Genomic DNA, 11,048 nt, shown 5'->3' with positions numbered 1-11,048 from the left:
TGATTTAGAGCTGAAACCTTCATTGATGCGGGCGAGATTCATCTCGGAGAATTATTTCACTGAAGACTGAAAATATTTTTTAGTTTTCGTACTTCTTCTTGGTTCATACACGTTACGCAGTGTATAAACTAACCACTTCAACCAGAATTTGACAGGTCATAAGCTTTGTAAATGCCTTTTATATTCGTTTCTCCAAAATGTTTTCCATCTCTGTTGGAATATGTTAACAAACATTATTATTGTAACAAAACTGTTTTAAATTCTCAGTCGTAACCTGTTTTACTTTTCACCATTTTTCAAATAAATTGTCTACAGGATACTTTATTATAATTTAAATTCATTCCTTATTACTAAATATGTTTTTAAAAAAAAAGGGCGGTAAAAAAAAAACTGGCCCATGAGGGGATCGAACCCGCGACCTTCGCGTTATTAGCACGACGCTCTAACCAACTGAGCTAATGGGCCGCTTGTTGGAAGCGGCATATCCAATGAATATGAACAGCATAAATCGATTGATTCAGGTTATATATTATTTTACAATATAGGTACGGTCTATGAGAGTATAATAAAGTGTGTTTGCATAGCGCAGCGCGCGCACTGATACAAACTAGTTATTAATAACTACATATTGTTACAACAGAGATGGAGAATATTTTAGGGAAGGATGTGGAATTCTAGGCATTTACAGGGCTTATGACCTGCCATTGGGAGGTTTCAGTGGCTACTTTACTCACTGCGCCACATTCACCATCTTGCCTATATTTGAACATTCACATTTCTTAAAGTTTTCCTTCGGATGATTTTTGTGGGGTAAAGAGTGGGGGAAAGACCTTCATTGATGTTGATGAGATACAACAATAAGTACAGGTCACAGAAAATACTATAAAAAGTAAAGGTAAACTCATCATCAATTGTGCACAGGGCACTGCATTGGTACACCAATCGTACCATATCTCGATCATTAAAAAAAAGTTGTTTGAAGGTAAGATGATTAGTCTTACGCTTTAGGTACCAGTCCATGGACTATGAAATATTTTGGTGTGAAAACACCCTTTAAAAAACATTTCAATCAAGACCTCTTGAATGGTAGCCAAGCGCGCTGACCATACCACCACGAGACCGACAATACAATATAAAGGTAAACTATTATAGTCAATAATTATTCTATGTTATATTATTTTGATTATAAGTGCATAATATTGGGTGCAGAATAATAATAAAAAAAACATTAGCAATTATTAGGAATATCAATAAATTTAAATCCTGTTCTCATTAATAAAAGGAATCTGTATTTTTATAAAATTTATTTATTTATTTATACTAAATGTTATTAAATATTTGTACATAACCACTGACTGACTTTTCTATTTCTACCGGTTTCGAGACATACCCGCCTCTTCGTTAGGACACCAACTAAACCAACGTGCAAAACCCACTATACTCGTGCATCTTTACCATAGTTGTTGCACAAACATATAAAAATAACATGCCATGCATTTTAATAAGTAACCTTTACGTGCACTGATAAGGTTATGAAAATATTTTATGTTGTGGGAGAAATAGTTTAAAAAAGAGGGAGGGGATGAAGGGAGAGAGGTGAGTTTAATAGGTATAGGGTGACCATTACAATGGAACATCGTATAATGCGTTATATTAAAAGGTTGTTTGATAATTGATGAAAGAAACATTTTTAAATATTTCCACATTATTCCATTTAATTAACCCTTTATTATTCGGATGTAAGATTTTAATTCCTACTTTCCGGTACGTCTCGAAACCGGTAGACATAGAAATGTCGGTAAGTGGTTTTATACAAATATTTAATAACATTTAGTAAAACGATTGAACACAATGTTAATTATTCTTATTCATAGGGGTGGGGGTCAGTGCTATGCAAGCTCCTGACGTCACTGCGGCCTGTGAAGATCATCGTGTACATTTTAATCCCCTTCTTCTTAGTCTTCTTGTAGATCTATCGATCTGTTCTTCTCAGACAACTTAGTCTCCCGTGATGAGGTCCAACTATTCATCTCCAGCTCTTGGGGCCTTGCAGGTGGGGGCCGTCTGGACGGTAATTCTTTGGCTACTGTAGACAGTGGACACCCGCCTATCGCTGCTCATTCTGTTTGTATGGTCTCTTCAGTATTTTCAACGAGATGTGCTCCAGTTCACTTTACTTTAGTAAAAAATAATTTCTGGCCCAGTCGCGCATAGTATTTCCAAAAGTCGATTTGAGGAACTCTCGAAAAGAACCTGCTAAACTCATCTCTGATGTTTTTAGCAGGTAATTTGTTCTTACGGCGTCCGCTTTCTACGTACATAGATGTGTGTAGTTCGCGAACGACCCTGTCATACTGACAAGGTCAGAAACATTGAACTAGAGACATGTTTCTTTCATCTCGGTCAGTTAGTTCGCGAATTAAATGGCCCTTTGTGTCATTTGGCTCTTTGTGTCATTTGGATCTTTCATATCTTCGTGTCTTATGGATCTCTAGCTCATTTCATTCATTCATTTCTCTCGAACGAGATTGTGTCCTTATCTCTGTGGTTAGTAATTATATCAGATACCTACATATACACTCTGTATCTATAGTACTAAATGCCTAAACTGACTGCGTTGTTCTTTATTCTTTTCCCGTGCATCGTACTTGAAATTTAATTGACACTAATTATGAAATGTCGCGATAAAAATGCTATTTTATGAATTATTATTTACATTGAGGTGAAAACATTAGGTATTCGTATTTCATTAATGCCCTCTAATATGAACAAGAGGTGAGTTTTTAAATTTATTTCAACAGAGAGGGTAAAAAATTTTGAGAAGGGAATATGGAAGTCTAGGCATTTACAGGGCTTATGACCTGTCATTGGCTGGTTTAAGTGGCCACTTTACACACCGTGTAACATTCACCATTCTGCCCATGTTTGAACATCCACATTTCCTCAACTCTTCCATCTGTTGACTTTTGTGAAGTAAAAGAGCTGAAACCTTTATCACGTGGGTGAGATTCCTCCGGCTGAACCAAATCACCTACTAGGCAGTCACCTACTAGGCAGCCAGCCTGCAAGCATTTAGACATAATCAAACATTGTTGAAGAGGTGAGTTTGTTAACTCGAGTTTATTGGATTATATATATTTTTCTGTTCAGTATAAATAATAAAAGAAACAATTTAATTAAATTATTAATACAATATAAAAACATTCATATTCACTAACAAATAAATGACTTTTTAGGCTGTGCCCGTGTTGAACCATAAAAATTAACTTAAAAAAAATATGAAATACGAGTAACTTAAAATAAATAGTGATTAAAATATTTTAATTATAGAATATCAGTCCAATCGGACGGTATAACATTAAAAAATAATTTCAAATGAAACAATGTAAAAAATAACAACCTCATTGTGGAATAACTTATTAGGTCAGTTATCCATTTTGTGCTAGAGGCCGATTAATGTTTTTTTTAAAAATATATTTCTGTGTATTTTATTTTTATTTGCCTTAGTTTATTTTATAATATATATTATAATTACAAACGTTATAAATAAAAAACCTAATTTTTTTAAATGTAAACCCTCTAAGAGATTTTAAAAATTAATTGTAAAAGTGAATAAAAAATAAATAAAGCTAGCATGAAATATAACTTTCTATAATATATGATATAACGTTTTTTGTAAATAAAATATTTTTTCTGTTTTCTACAGGTTTGTGATATTATAATATCTAAAGAACAATATTATCAAATCTATAAAGAAAATCATGCTGACAAACCAGCCAAAGGTTTAGAATAATTTGTTTTTTTCACCACTCGTACGCATTAGGCTCAAGCGAACGAAAGAACGAAACGAACTAGAGACACGAAAGACACGAAAGATATGGAGACACAAATGACACGATGATGCGAAAGATGCGGAGATATGATGACGTAAATGAGCCGAATGAGCAACAGACACATTCCTTCAATTGAACTACTTAAAAGACACGGTCGCTTTCGTGATGCAGATCAAGTGACACGTATTCTCTCAGTGACAGGGTCTTACCCACGTCTAGTTTCTAAAGCATACGCCAAGATCTCACACATGTCTTATATTATCTTACCTTACTGTGAATTCCTATGTTTCCATTTTTCCATACTTTTGAATGTGTACCACTGGGTGCAGATAGGGAATTGATAATGAATGATAGTTTTATATTTGTTTTTCTTTTATAAATAAATTTGCCAAGATATGTAGAAAGAATAAACAGCGAAACCATCCATGGCTAAAATTTACAATACAACAGTTGGTAGATGCAGAAAACGAAAATAGAAAAAAACGAGCAATACGTGGCATGATCAGATTCGACAAATACTTGAAAACAGACGTGAGGTCTGTATGTAAAAATAGAAAGTAGAATGGAAGGGTGTTCTGTACTAAAATGCACAAAAACGTTAAGGCTACCAGAAATCAGAAAACTTCTTTGGGCAGCTTTTCTCGTTAGGCAACGAGCAATTTTTCTTTGTATGTGGGCACCGCCAAGGAGGCTTAAGAAAATGCGCATTCTGGCTTTTGTTTATACAAATGTGTTCCTGTATTTTCTCCCTGGATTATGGCACTAGAATGATGATATTTTATACACCTTATAGTTATTCATATTTGGCGTGTCCCTAAATGTTTTTCATTAAAAAAAATTGTATGGTAATTTACACCGCCAAAAAAATCCTAAAAGCGCCTAGTTTTATTTGCCGTATTCTGACGTATCGACTTTTAGAAATATCGTCAATATTTTAGATAAAAGAAAAAAAAACTGTAAATCAGGGTGCGAAAACGGGAAAACGAAATCTCGATTTTGTCGATTTTACTTAGTTTAGATGCGACGTGCAGTTGCTTTTTTCGCACAGTATTTGGTGAGAGTGATAGTAGAACTGCATCTATTCAGATACCTGAATAGATGCAGTTCATTCATCAATCGGCTCGCGCTCGGGCCTGACGCCGTCCACCCTGTTAGTCCTCGGATGAGGTATGCGGTATGTGGTGGACAAGGTGTTTATCCTCTCTTTCTACTCTTACGGGGAACGGCGGAATGGTTTTATTGTTTGATTATTTTTCAAGGAACTAACCAAAAATATTGTTAACGTTCTCGTATTCTTGTTAGGAAACATAAATTATAAAATATACATAGGTACTTACATATTTATTTTTAATATTATATATATATATACACTAGGATGTATTATACTCTAAGTGTATACACATAAAATTATTGTAAAGTTATTTTGACTGTCCAACTAGGGTAAGCAACTCTGTTCTAAGACAGTCAAATATATTATTTTCCTATCAAAAAATACAATATATAGTTATTTTTTCCTTCTTCTTTCCTTCCCATCACCTCTCCTCTCCTCTCTTCATAGTTTAGTGTAAATTTTTAGTTAATTTTTGTTTAAAAATTTTAATATTTAATTAAAATTATAAGATTATGCACAATTACCTAGATTATGTCCATGTACTTGTACTGTTTTGTAGGTAGGAAGAAATTGCCTTAAGGCAATATGCCCACCCTTATATGTATATAAATTGTGTATATAGTGTAAAATAAATAAAATTAATGTAATATAAAAAAAAAAAAAACAATATTTTTAAAATAAAAGGTTACACAATAAAAATATTATTTACATTTTTTTTTTGCACCACAACAGGCCAGGAGGCCTAATTACAGTGGCGAATTACATCACAGAGCACCCAGGCTTGAGAAAAATCACATTTGAATTTTTTGTGTTCTCACCGGGAATCGAACCCGGAACCTTCCATGCGTGAGTCAAGCGTCTTGACCACTACACCACGGAGGCCGCCTTATTATTCCATTATTATTACGCCATTATTCCCCTTTTCGCACCTAATGGCGCATAGGGCACTGCATTGTTACACTAACTGCAGCGTTTCTTGTTTTTATACATGAAGGTAAGATGATCAGTCTTACGCTTAGTCCGTCCAGGGACTGTGGTATATTTTTGTGTAAAAACACCCTTTTGTCTAAATATTTCATGTCAACCGTATCGGGAACCGAACCCGAGACCTCTTGCATGGTAGGCAATCGCGCTGACCACTACACCATATCAGATATAGTATAGTAAAGTAATTTTTAATGTTAATTTCAAGTCAGCCACATCCACAATCAAAGAGATTATTATGAAATTTAAATGATTTGGACAGAGATTAATTGTGTGTTTATAAATTAACCCTTGTTAAATGTTTAGTTAACGTATTGAAAATTCAATTCAGTTAATACGAGCCCATTAAGGTTCAAAGGGGGTGAATTCATTAGCCAAGTAAACCTCATCCAAATTGTTACAGGAAATTCATTATTGGGTCGTAATTTTGTCTTGAGAATAAATACACAGCTGCCAGAAAGGCCACAAATCGAAAATGGACTTTTTGCAGTAGAACCAATCAAAGTTTTTGACATGAGTTTTGTTTTTTTTTATATAATCTTACCTTTTAGTTTTATGTTTTAAGATGGAATCATTAGATGCGTTTTTCAAATCTGTATCTATCTAAGTTTGGAGTTTTGTGCTATCACCCATAAAGCTCTGAAGTTAGAAACCTAAACGCAGAATGCAAAAAGGGCCGTTCTGTGATTTGGATCATTTAAAATGCACAATTCATGGGAGTCTTTTTCTCATAGAAAAATGTAATCGATTCAAGTCTCATTTTTGCAACAAAATGAAATATCTGGGTTTTCGATTTGCGGCTCTTTTGAATTTATGCAGCGACATATTAAAAACAAAAAAAAAATATTACCCCTTACGGATTACATTCATTTTACGATAATAATATGCAATTTTTGATTCATACTCCGTTGTTGATAATAATATATTTGACATCTTTTGAAAAGTTTGTCTGCGTCCTTTGTTTGGTTTTGTCTGGTAGTTTATTGTATGATTTCAGTCCCCGATTTATTGGTCTCGATTGTCCTTGTCTCGTTTTGGAATGTTGTATGTGGTATTGTTCTGATATTCTTGTATTATGTCCATGTTTGTTACATTTAAAAAAAAAAAGTTTTAATTCTTTGTCTACAATGATATCAGTGGCTAACTCTTTGATGAATTTTTAAGATTTTAGTTGAAAAAGTTCATTAACAGTTGATTGTCTAGTTTTTTTAAAGAGTTCTTTAGTTGGTGTTAGATAAGGAAGGTCATGTGCTAGCTTTCATATTTTATTTTGTTGTCCTTGTAGTTTCAAAGTTATTTCAGAAGTTTTCAAATAACACATCATCATCCCTTTCCGCATCTAATGGTGCATAATACTCTGCAATGGTACACCGATCGCAGCGTATCTTGATCATTTTTGTTACATGAAGGTAAGATGATCAGTCTTACGCTTCAGGGGCCAGCCTAGGGACTGGTGTAAAAACGCCACAAAAAACAAAAAATATTTTAAGTATAAATCTATTCAGTCAGAAAATAAAACCGTAACAATAATAGCATGCGTTTTTTTGCTTCACATTAAATAATACCGAACTAGAAAACTATGCGTTTGTGTATCAAAACATGACAAAGAGAATAAGTCGGTAAAATAACTTTTACCCAATTACTAATTATGTGTATACTTCACATAAAATGATATTTAAATATAATATTTTATATTTGAGGCACTAACGTATTAATTATTATGTAATTGTGTTTCAATTAAAACTAAAATAAAAACACAATGTTACCCCGATTGGTAAGTATTCCTTTATCTAAAAGTGATATTGAAATTGAACTAAAAACAACAGATTGCTATAAATAACGGTTACACCGTAAAATTAATTAATACCTTTTTAAATAGAAAACTTAAACATAAAACGGAAAATAATTTTTTTAATCTTCCTGTAAATACCAACAAACATAAAGATAATACTTCTAAATGAAGAATAATTCTATACGAAAATAATAGCTCGCCCAAAATTTCAAAATTTTTGCCAAACAATACAAAATCTTGTTTTTTACTAAAAATAATATTGGAAAATTACAAATACATTCTAAAGATAAAAGTGAAACATTTGAAAACTCAGGGGTGTAACAACTACAACGCAATACGTGTCTATCAAGGTATATTAGGAGTTTGCCAATCATCTCATAAATTCAAATCATCGTTTTTATAAGGATAAACATGTTAAATTTTACATTTTTAAATTAAATAACATGGAGATGTTTCACATTTGAAAAGCTTTAAAAAATATTTTTCCCCTAATAAATAATAAAATATATGTATAAGCCCACTTTTTGATTTAAAAATTAACCGACCGCGCAACATTTAACCTCCAAGCTCCTCCCTTCCCAATTTTAGTGCTTCTTCAGACATGGTGGTGTTTGCATTCTTTTTGACTCTGCATGTAAGTCATATTTTTTTTATATAAATACTGTGTCTACAACAGTGATGATAAAGGTGAAAGTGTATTTTAGTATTTGCATGTTGGTGTAGTGTGTCCTGACTAGGAGACGGGTACGTCTCGAAACCGGTAGACGTTATATGTCGGTAAGTGGTTATATATTGAAATTTACTAACATTAGTAAAAATAAAAACACACATTACCGCTATCGAAGCTACTAAAGCTTATCATTATATATTAGAAAACCAACCTGTTCAGAGAGTTGATACCGTACGCGATCTGGGTGTTATTCTTGATAGCAAACTTACATTTGAGAATCATTTCGATAACATACTGATCCGTGTATATAAAAACTTTGGTTTTGTACTTCGTACATGTCAGGTATTTAAAGATATCGCGTGTATTAAAATGGTCTACTTTGCTTATGTTCGCAGTTTGCTCGAGAATGCCTCTTCTGTTTGGTCTCCACAATATGTCACACATAAAGAAAAGTTCGAGAAAATTCAATGGAAATTTCTTCGACATCTTAACTGGAGATGCAGGAATACCGATCTCAATTGTATGTCTTCCTGCGAAAAGTACCACTTGCTTACTTTAGAATATCGCCGTCTACTATTAGACACGGGGGTGCTTCATGACACACTTAGTGGACGCCTTGATAGTCCGGCTCTTTTGTCGGAGTTATCATTAAGTGTGCCCGGCTACCGCACCCGTCACACGTCGAGCTCTCTATTTCATGTGCCAGCAGTTCGTACGAACTATGCCCTGAACTCTCCACTTATACGGTTTGCTCGTGAATATAATTTGAACTTTCCCCTTATTGATCCATTTGATTGTAAAAAAATAACATTAAAAATGCGCGTCTTAAAACATACTTTTTTGTTTTATACTTAGTTTCAATAAAAAAGTCTTATTTTAGCTTATTTTATTTTATCTCTAATTCTTAATATTTTAAATATATTTATATTTTCGACACTTGACACTTGTGAAATATTCCAATATAACACCCACTCACCCACCCTCTCACTCACTTACACTCACACAAACACACTAGTATGTATTGTACGTGTATTTAATGTATTTTTGTGGATATCGGTCATTGGTTTTATTCTCAGTATATTTTATTTGTTATATTTTTGTTACATGTATTACTGTTGATATCCCCAATAAATAAATAAATAATTTAATATTTTTTAAGTGTCCACTATTATTAAATTGAATACAAATGGAGGTAATAAGTCAAGCGTGAGTCGGACTAATATCTATTAATTTCTCGATTTTTACCTGATCGTAGCCGACGAGTGTAAAACATTCGTTCGGAGTTCTGGTTCTATTTCACAAACTCTTATCATTCCTACCGGACGAAGCATACCAGTGGTAAGATTTAATACCGAAAGCCCATAACCGAATTTTAAATTAGCAGAACAATTTGTTTGAAGGAAAGTTAACTGGATTGAAATATTAAATCTATCGTCAAGACCACGAAAGAGATCATATATGATAAAGGAGAACATAGCTTTATACGCAGATAAAATCCAATTTGAATGTGATTTTCCACCAAGGTAAATTTTAATGTTCAACATGAGGCAAAATCTAGTGCAATCTCGTAGAACAATTTTGCATAATTTATTACGCTCAAGGTGCAAATTAGAAACAGTCCCCCCGTAGACCTATCGGCACATAACCTTTCCAACGCTCATTGGGGTGACCTCAGTGTAAAAATGTAAATATAGAATTAATTTCAAACATCATCTTGTTTCTTGACAAAATTTTGATTTGAACGTAGGCACCAGGATAATAAAGCGACAATGTAATAGTCCTGTTCTGGTTTCTGAGTTGGCCCTTAATGTACCTGGCTACCGCACCCGTCACACGAATCTATCTCTTTTCCATGTACCTACAGTTCGCACCAACTATGCACAGAACTCTCCTCTGATTCGCTTGACGCGTAATTATAATGTATTTTTCAATAACATAGACAAATTTAACTGCAGTAAACTCACTTTTAAAACCAAAATCAAAAAACTATTATATAAAAAAAATATGTTTCTTTATAAGAAAAAATATTTTTACGTTATAAATTTAAGTTGTTTCTTTTCACTCATATCAAACACACACTCACTCTGTCCATAAACCTACCCTCACACCCATATAAAATCACACACATATTCACATACCTACCAAAACCACACTCCACTTTTTTACACAAGTATCTACACATAAAAAAAAACTCGCACACATGCACTTCTATAAAATTAATATCTAACTGAACCTGATTTTTATAATTGTATTTATGTGGAAAACTGATTTGGCTTTATTTTACGTTTTTTTAATAATGTTGTGTGTATTTTTTTGTATTGCTGTTGTTTTTCTGAATAAACAAAATAAAATAAAAAAATCTCTGATTTTAAGTCTGAGAGATGCGTTTAAATAAAAACGTAGACGATATAAGTACAGATTCAGGGCAAGGGAACATTCTAACAAAATTTTTCGATACCATTGAAATTAAAAAAATAACAAACACATTATGTAGTAAATTTAGGAAAAACATAAATAAATAATGAAATAAGAATAGTAAGAAAATAGTAAGCATAGTAAGAAAATATCGCAAAGAGAAAAATTTATCAAACATATGTAGCAAATGCAGTGAAAATAAAACATAATAAAAATAATGCAATGAAGAATAGTTAGGAATGT

At 32.8% G+C, this 11,048-nt stretch overlaps 1 non-coding gene across 1 annotated transcript; it reads right to left on the bottom strand.

Annotated features, from left to right (window-relative positions):
- Positions 1–391: 391 nt before the first annotated feature.
- On the bottom strand, positions 392–465 carry TRNAI-AAU (transfer RNA isoleucine (anticodon AAU)). The gene has a single exon. It is a non-coding gene; the product is annotated as a tRNA-Ile (tRNA).
- Between the last annotated feature and the right edge of the window lie 10,583 nt (positions 466–11,048).

This window comes from Micrasema longulum, unplaced genomic scaffold (genome assembly GCF_059751315.1).
Source record: "Micrasema longulum isolate JH-2025_06_02 unplaced genomic scaffold, ASM5975131v1 h1tg001033l, whole genome shotgun sequence".
In the NCBI taxonomy this organism is placed as follows: Eukaryota; Metazoa; Arthropoda; class Insecta; order Trichoptera; family Brachycentridae; genus Micrasema; species Micrasema longulum.
This window is presented reverse-complemented; position numbering and strand designations above follow the sequence as displayed.